This window comes from Hippopotamus amphibius, chromosome 3 (genome assembly GCF_030028045.1).
Source record: "Hippopotamus amphibius kiboko isolate mHipAmp2 chromosome 3, mHipAmp2.hap2, whole genome shotgun sequence".
Classification (NCBI taxonomy): Eukaryota; Metazoa; Chordata; class Mammalia; order Artiodactyla; family Hippopotamidae; genus Hippopotamus; species Hippopotamus amphibius.
Window position 1 is genome coordinate 189,099,772 of NC_080188.1, and position 9,122 is coordinate 189,108,893.

Consider the following 9,122-nt stretch of genomic DNA (forward strand, 5'->3'; position numbering starts at 1 on the left):
CACTATGGAAAACAATTTGGAGGTTCCTTAAAAAACTACAAATAGAACTACCATATGATCCAGTCATCCCACTCCTGGGCATATACCCAAAGAAAACCATAATCCCAAAAGAAACTTGTACCATAATGTTTATTGCAGCACTATTTACAATAGCCAGGACATGGAAGCAACCTAAATGCCCATCAACAAATGAATGGATACAGAAGATGTGGCATATATATACAATGGAATATTACTCAGCTATAAAAAGGGATGAGATGGAGCTATATGTAATGAGGTGGATAGAACTACAATCTGTCATACATAGTGAAGTAAGTCAGAAAGAGAAGGACAAATATTGTATGCTAACTCACATATACGGAATCTAAAAATGGTACTGATGAACTCAGTGACAAGAATAAGGATGCAGATACAGAGAATGGACTGGAGAACTCGAGGTATGGGAGGGGGCGGGGGGTGAAGGAGAAGCTCAGACGAAGCGAGAGAGTAGCACAGACATATATATACTACCAACTGTAAAATAGTCAGTGGGAAGTTGTTGTATAACAAAGGGAGTCCAACTTGAGGATGGAAGATGCCTTAGAGGACTGGGGCAGGGAGGGTGGGGGGGACTTGAGGGGGGGGGAGTCAAGGAAGGGAGGGAATATGGGGATATGTGTATAAAAACAGATGATTGAACCTGATGTACCCCCCCAAAAAAAATAAAATTAAAAAAAAATAAAAAAAAATAAAATGCTGCTTTTTATAATTAGGTGAATAAGACCAATAGTGTAACAATTAATATAAGACATACATTAGAATCATACTTATTTTTATAGAAAAGTGTATGCTAACTCTAAAAGGAAAAAAAAAAGCAAAAAACAGTTACCTTTTTCTTGTCCGGAAAGTACAAATAGAAGAATTATTTGCTAAATCAGTACAATATTAACGTCTCAATCCTGCCTTACATCAGCATTGAGAAGGACGAGTGTTCCAATTCTTTGAAAATTGTGTGTCACAAATGATCAAAGCATGTCATACATTTTCACATCATGATCTCATTGAAATAAAATATTTTCGCATTGCCCAAATTCTAACATAAATGAGTTAAAAGGCAGAAAGGTTAAACAAATATAGTTGATTTGCTGCTTTATTTTCATAAAGTCTGCTTAAGACTTTCAAGATAAATGTACTTTCGGAAAGTTGTATACAACTAAATAATTGGAAAAACCACTCAGTAAATTAAGATTTATTCAATTAGGTAATTTGTTTATGTTTCCTTAGTTCTGTGCTTCCTTATGTCATCACATTTGTCACACTGTATTGTAATTATCCATTTAACTGTATATCTTTCTAAGTATTCCAGGGCTTTTAACCTGAGCTGCATATCAGAATGAGCTAAATGATTTGAAACACACATACACACACACACACACACATCCCACATTCCTGTGGGCCTATATTCAGAAATTGAGTCAGTGGATCTAAGAACTGGCCAGTGTATCTATATTTTTTAAATTAGCATAGGATACTGTGATACACATCTTGGTTTAAAACAATTGACCTGTAATGTGTTATGAATGGCAGTGAAATCACTTATGCACCTTTGTTTTCCTAATGTCCATCATAGTTTTTGAAGCACAGTAGGTGCTTAGTATATATTCACCACATTTCCTTCCAGCTCACCTTAATATAGTTCCCTATTGCTTTTCATAAGCAAAGATGACTGAGGCAGGTTCCTAAATGTTTTGCTTTTCCATTTATTTCTCACCCCGTCTAGTAATATTTCCATCCAATATAAGACTCAACTTCTTAAAATTTACAACTCTGCTGTACTGGGAATTTCCAATGCCTACTTGTTCTAATAGTAAGTGGAACCATATGTTGTAAAATGATCAGATATTAGCAATTTCATATGGTTCAACCTAAAAGAACATAGTCTAAAATTTTTATCATCATCTACAAGCCATGACATAAGTTTATAACTGTTTATTCAAACTCATCTTATGCCACCTGCTCTTCTGTTCTCCCCACAGCAGAGCTGTATTATTTCAGATTCACAGATGCAGTGAATGCAACTCTTACTCTCTAAAACAATGTTCTCTCCCCTGCTTTATGTCTGACTATCTCTTCCTCTCCATTAGTACCAGCATTAACTAATTAATTATTATAATTAATACATTTACTCAATGAACTTTGGAAGCATTACATTGGAAGTAGCTTTTTCTCTCATGAGCCTCTATCCCAACTCCTTATTTATTTCCTTTGTAATTTAGATTGTACCTAAATTTAACACTTTTGTCATTGCTATAGCTATCTCTCAAAAGAAATCATATATCTATATCTATATGTATCTATATAGCTTGGAGATTTTTTTGGCATTTTTCATACTGTGTACTCCAAGAATAAAAGGGGGCTTAGCAAAATGTTCAATAAACATTTGTTTAGTAAGCAAATATCTTTTAAAATATTTTTAAGAAAATATAATTAAGTGCAATATTATTATATTACAATATAATGATGCAAACTGTTACAAAATAAAATCCTGAAGATATAGAAATGGTAATCCTTATAAACCCTAAAAGCTATCTCACACACTTTGCTCTTTTCAATTCTTAAGACAATGATACATATTTGATATTCTCTTATCTACATGTTTATCTTTCCCAAAACTTAATTGAATAACCCTCTGATAGCCATAAATTAACCCCCAAAATGAAATGTTCTATTTAAAGAGAACTGGAAAGTATATATATATACTTATATATATAAAGGTGTATAAATCCTTACAAAGATGGCATGTTGCAAGAAAAGTACCATCTAAAGCAGAGTATTCCATGGAGCACAATGACAGTCACAGTGTTGCTTCTGCTGAAGGTATAATGGGTTAAAATTGAGACATGAGACATGACTGAGTTGTGGCCTGCATCTTGGGCTGAAATCTTTAAAAAAAATGTATAATTAATATGTAAGAACAAAATGCATCTGTATTTTAGCTATACATACAAAACCATATGCAAATAAAATATAGCAAAAGGTTTTTTCTTTGTTTGTTTGATTTTTAAATCCAGACAAGCCCTTCATTACTGATGACAAAGAAAAACTACAAAACAGATGTCACATGTACTAGGTTTTACTTTACTTCGGCAAATATTCGGCAAATTTTTGATCCCAGCACAACACAGGCAAATAATTAATAGTGGTTTACTTCTTCATTTATGAGCATTCCAAAGAATTCAGCCTATGGCATAAAATTATAATATATATTCTCAATCTCAATTATGTAGTATCGTGCCTGTATTTTGAAGAAATATTATAGTTCTAAAGTGAACAGCTGTTTGGTGTATTAGTAAAATGTTATTATTCATCAGAACCAAAAGAAAAGCCAATTTTTTTTTTTTAACTTAAATCAGTATCTTTGAAATGCAGAGACATTCAAAACTGATTAAATCAGTTTAAATTGCAGGAAGCAACAGGTAATATGAACATCTTCCAGTTGCAGCCTGAGTCAACCCAATCCAGCAATTACACAGGGGATCATTTGTAGGATCGTGGATGGACTTGGAGACTGTCATATAGAGTGAAATCAGAAAAACAAATATCGTATATAAACGTGTATATGTGGAATCTAGAAAAATGGTATAAATGATCTCATTTGCAAAGCAGAAGTAGACACACAGACAGAGAACACATGTACAGATATCAAGGAGGAAGGGGGGTTGGTGAATTGGGAGATTGGGATTGACATATATACACTATTCATACTATGTTGAAAATAGATAACTAATGAGAACCTACTGTATAGCACAGGGAACTCTACTTAATGCTCTGTGGTGACCTAAATGGGAAGGAAATCCAAAAAAGAGGGGATCTATATATATATATATATATATATATATATATATATATAGTTGATCACTTTGCTGTATAGTAGAAACTAACACAACATTGTAAAGCAACTATACTCCAATAAAAATTAATTTAAAAAATAGTGGAAATGATGAACTCTAGCCTTCAAGTGAGGTGAGGTCTGCGATTCCGAGGTATGTTAAGAACAAAATTGTACATATTAGCAAAATGAAGGTTGTCAATAGTAAGGGTAAAAAGGAGGGAAAAAAAAGTTTCAAACAGCATTTTTGATGGAATTATACCTCTGGATGAAAGCTGATTCGTCACACCCAAAGCACAAAAGAAACCTCACCAAGGAGCCATGTCTCAGTGAAGACTTCTGAAGCCAGCCTCCTGGGCAGCCTTTCTGGAGGTGGGGCTGGGGGCCAGCCCTCAAATACAGGACCCGGTTTAGAGAGAGATAAACAAAGCATCTTCAGGCACCACGGAGGATACAAAGAAAATAAAGCCACACAAAACGCTTCAGTTCAGGGGTTTTTCACTTGTTTGAAACCACATATAACTAGAAAATCCACTTTTTTCTGTATTTAATTTTCATATAATGAAGTCCGAAGGGAGATACACAAACAAGATGTCAAATAATGGGGATTAATGCAGAAGATTTTTTTGTGTTCAGCAGTACCAAGTGCAACAAATCATATTAAGGGGTGAGAAAGGAGCATGAATTAAGAAAGCTCCAGCATTGCTTTGGCAGAAATCAGTTGAAAGACAGTAAGAAAGAAATATGTGATTAGAGAATTAAAGCTATATTTCTAGAAGTTTTATAATCTGCTGCAAACTTGCTTGAATTGTGCTTGAATGCTTTTACCGCCCCCCGAGCCCACTTTGCTAGATTATGTCTTATTTGATCTGAACACTAAATAGTCTCACTGACCATAACTATGATATCTGTAGGAAATAGCATCAAATATTTACAAACGCTGCAGTCAACATTTTCATCCATACGTTCGTGTTTTGAGAAAAATGTACATTTTAGATGTTTTATATTTTATGGTAAATTATAGCACAAGGACTAAATAACTTGTTTTAACTTTTCAAAACCATGTCAAAAACAAAATGTACACAGAGTGTAGGAATGAAAGTTGACTAATCTAGAATTTCAACTTCATTGGGGTAGGAAAAAAGAACTATTTCAGGGGTCACAGACATTTTCTAGACTGCATTATAAAAAATGTGACATACAATATTTTTGTAAAAATAAAATTCTTTTATACTAGACAGCTGATTGGCCCTGTGGTCTCTATCTGAGATTAATAAAAAAATATTGAATTCTCATTACCAACTTTGTTGGAAGGCTTTACTCTCTGATACTGTCAGCTCTGATGAAAACAATCTTATCACTTGATCATTTTCTGGGAGACTGTGTCTTACAAGAATTTAGGTTTTTAGTCCACTAGGTAAGTTCTCAAATGTGAGTTTATAAGCTGAAGCACTTGAGAAGTTCTCACTAGTGTAATTATGGAAATTAAAAAGCTGTAGTGAGATTTTCATGAAGTTTAATGCATTAAATTTAAAAGTCTTTTTTTATTCTGGCATTATAGCTTTTATACATTTTTATTACTAGAAAGTCCTTTATAGTATGAAAGTATGATGATTGATAGTACCTTTATTTTGTCTAATACACTTAATTGTTAAAAAAGACTTAAAATAATGCATTTCCTCATTTTAAATAAAGAAAGATATTGCTTGGTTAATTGAAAAACTACTATAGGATCACCTGGTTATAATCTGGAGATGAGCTCATATACTAATGGAAAAGTTCTTTTCATTTTCACCTCTATTCAAAGATTTCTATATTAAGGTCAACATTAAACAACCAATAAGATAATCAAGGGAAGAGTAAAAGAGCCTTTGCAAGACCAAGAAAAGAGCAAGAGCTTATGTAAATGCAAGAGTGAAAAAAGCATCTCTCAAGACTCACCTTGGAGATTACTCTACCAGGAAGTATGGTGAGGTGACAATAATATAGTTTGGAAACTAAAAGAAATGCATATATTCAATTCATAGACTTGTGACATTAAAGCCATCTTGGCAAAATTAGCTAATACCTCTGAGTTTCATTCTCCATCTACTAAAATATATCTAGACAAGTTGTAACATGATTAAATGAGTTAAATAATATGAAAAGCCTTATAGTATATCTTAACTATTATTAGTTTTCTCTCTTGTAAATTCCTCTTTTCATCACTATTTAATAAAAACACAAACATTGCTATATAGAACAAGATAGAACAATTAACTTCTAAATGTCACAGGCCACACTGCCTGTCTGTCTGTCTATCTATCCATTCATCCAACCATTTATCTATCTTTCTAATCATATACATATGATTTTTGAGGGTATATAATCTTTGGTCTTTATTTTTAACTATTAAGAATACTAATCACTTTAAATAATTCAAAAACAGTAACATACATAGAAGAAAAGAGTATAAGAAGTAATCACAAATAATATATTTGTATTTGTGCTTTTCTTTCTACCAAATGTGTTGTACAGTATTAAATATTATAACAATATATCATATATTTAAATAATAAATATATGCATATACAAAGGAATCTTATAAAAACCTTGGATACAAATGGAATATCATAATTTCCCAAGTTATATATACTCTTTTAGTTAGAATCTTTAATATACAGTGTTACTAAATTTATATTTTAAAAATGTTTAATTCCATAAGTTTGGACCAAATCTATTAGGAGGAATCCATACTCACTAACAATTTCATACAGTGTGTGTTTAAGTCTCTGTGTGTACTCTTTTCACATAATATTATACCTGAGAATTATGAATAGATTATATATTCCTTTCAACTTCCTAAGCTATAGATCAATTACTTGGTTTCTTTTATAGGATTGTGAATGAAGGATTTGAATTCCAAGAGACAGATACTAATTAAAAATTTTCAACTAATCCTTTAGTTTGTGCTTAAGATGAGATAAAGCAGTTTTCAGGTACTGCCAGTGCTAATTATTAAGCCTTCTGCTGGAGAACATATTCCTTATTTTGATAAGTTATATACTGGTGGAAAGACAGCACACAGAAATGTAACTTAGATAATATTCTCCATTTCTCTGAAGGGATACAAAACTTGAAGGCAAGTGTGGCGGCCACAAGGTGGTCCTAGTTACAGCATACCCTGAAATTGTTCCTGTTGGTGTATAAATTTCCTGAAAGGAGTACACAGCAACCACTGACAAGTCAGCACAAATAAGGTCTTGCTGAGTCTGAGAAGCTCACTTCTCCCTGTGTAAGGTCCTTTCATGCTCCTGACTTACATCAATATTCCAGATAAATTTATTTACAAAAACAACTGAGACCTCAAATAAAGAGTAACTGTAGACATACAGAGCTTCCTGGTTTTCCTCCTAGGCCCCAGATCAAATTTCTGCTTTCCAGAACCTCACAGATTTGTTTCTTTTTGTTTAAAATACTCTAATTTTCCTGTAGCAGGGGCAGAACAAGAAAACAAAACTCTATATTAACAAATGGCAAAATAATCAAAGTAAGCTCATGTGAATTATGAATCTTATCAATACAATTTTATTAATGTTTAAAAGCATGTAGGGAAAAGCTAGGCATAGCACTGCTTTCTGAAGGAACCTGAATCTGCAGTATAGCTTCTAAATGTCCCCTTTTCTCCAGCACTAAGCACGTTTTAGATTAATAGAGGACTTCTGAATAATATGTGAAGAATCATTATTCTTTAGGGAATATGTCTCAGGTTGGGTGCCCTGCAGTTTTATATTCTTTAGGTACACAGCAAAAATGCCTATGTGACTCACTCTCATTTTCATACCAACTACTCTATTCTCCATAAGCCAGTAATTGCAATTTTATTTACAATAGGCCATTGAGAAAGGCCAGTTTTGCATTGCTGAAAATACAATATTTTTTTAAACTTTGAAATAAGACAATACTTTTTATTAATCTAATCCTGAGACTCTGTTCAAATGTTGACAGTTGTCCTAATAATATCTATAACAGCAAAAAGATCCATTTCAGATTTATGTTTCACTTTTTGCCTCAGTTTCTTTCAGTCTAAATTAGTCCTCAGAGTTCCCCGGCCTTTCATGACTCCGACATTTAGCCATTTCTTGGATGGGGACTCATATAAAGTCTACTGATAATTAACCTGTTTGCAAGTGGGATGCACTCTTTCCAGAGAACACCGCCTCATTAAAGGGGAAATGAGTTTCACCCCTGTTCTTACTCTTTCCTTTCCCACATACTCACTACCCATGCTCTGTTTCTCCAGGGAAAGGCAACATGAACCCTTATCTTATAACTTAGATAACAAAAAATAATGAATTCTAGCTAAAATTCTTTCTTTTTCACTTGATTCTCAGGTGTTCACCTGGTTGTCAATAAAAATTTTACCAATATTTCATGCTTGTTTTATCCCCTTCTTGTAACTTGTAAAACTGTATTATAGAAGGGCAAAAAGGTCAGGCCTTGCATTACCGCATTAAAGAAGCATTAGTATTAAATTATGACCTGCATTTTTCAGATAAAATTTGGATTATCACATGACAAATGGCTAAGAAGCACCTAGTCCTGCAAGGTTTTGCAAAGTGTTTCAAAGGCTCTTTGGTATATTCATGCCTATGTGTATATTTTATTAAAACATTATTTGTAGACACAGTACCCAGAATATATATAAACATTTTTAACCAATTTCCTACTGAAAGGATTTAATTATGAATAACTGTTTCCATTTTTATCCTTAAAAAATCTTAAATCAATAATTTTTTGCACACTTCTCATTATTTACTAAGGGAATATTTCTAAAACATAAACATTTTTTTCTCTGAACTCTTCCATTTGAACTTTCTATGAGGGTGAGTCAAAAATTATCCGCATTTTGGCTGTAGAATTTATAGAAGTTTTCATATAACCAGAGTGTGGATAATTTTTCATTCACCCTTGTAATATGTTTAAAGTCTCAGAATTGAAAGCTCAAGGCAATATTAAATTCAAGGTAGGATACAGAAAACAAATATCAGGATAAATGTTTAGTCAAGGCTTATAATCAAATAATTAATATCAGAGTTTCAGGAATTCTGGAGGGGATAACCCCTGGGTAAAATTTTAGTATAGGAGGCAGAGAAACAAAAGACCATGTCCATGAAGAAACAAAGAGTGCTTGTCAGAGAGAGACCATAATCCAAAGAGCAATCTGGCAGGAATATTAACTTGACCACAACCAGGCCACAACGAACTAGAACTC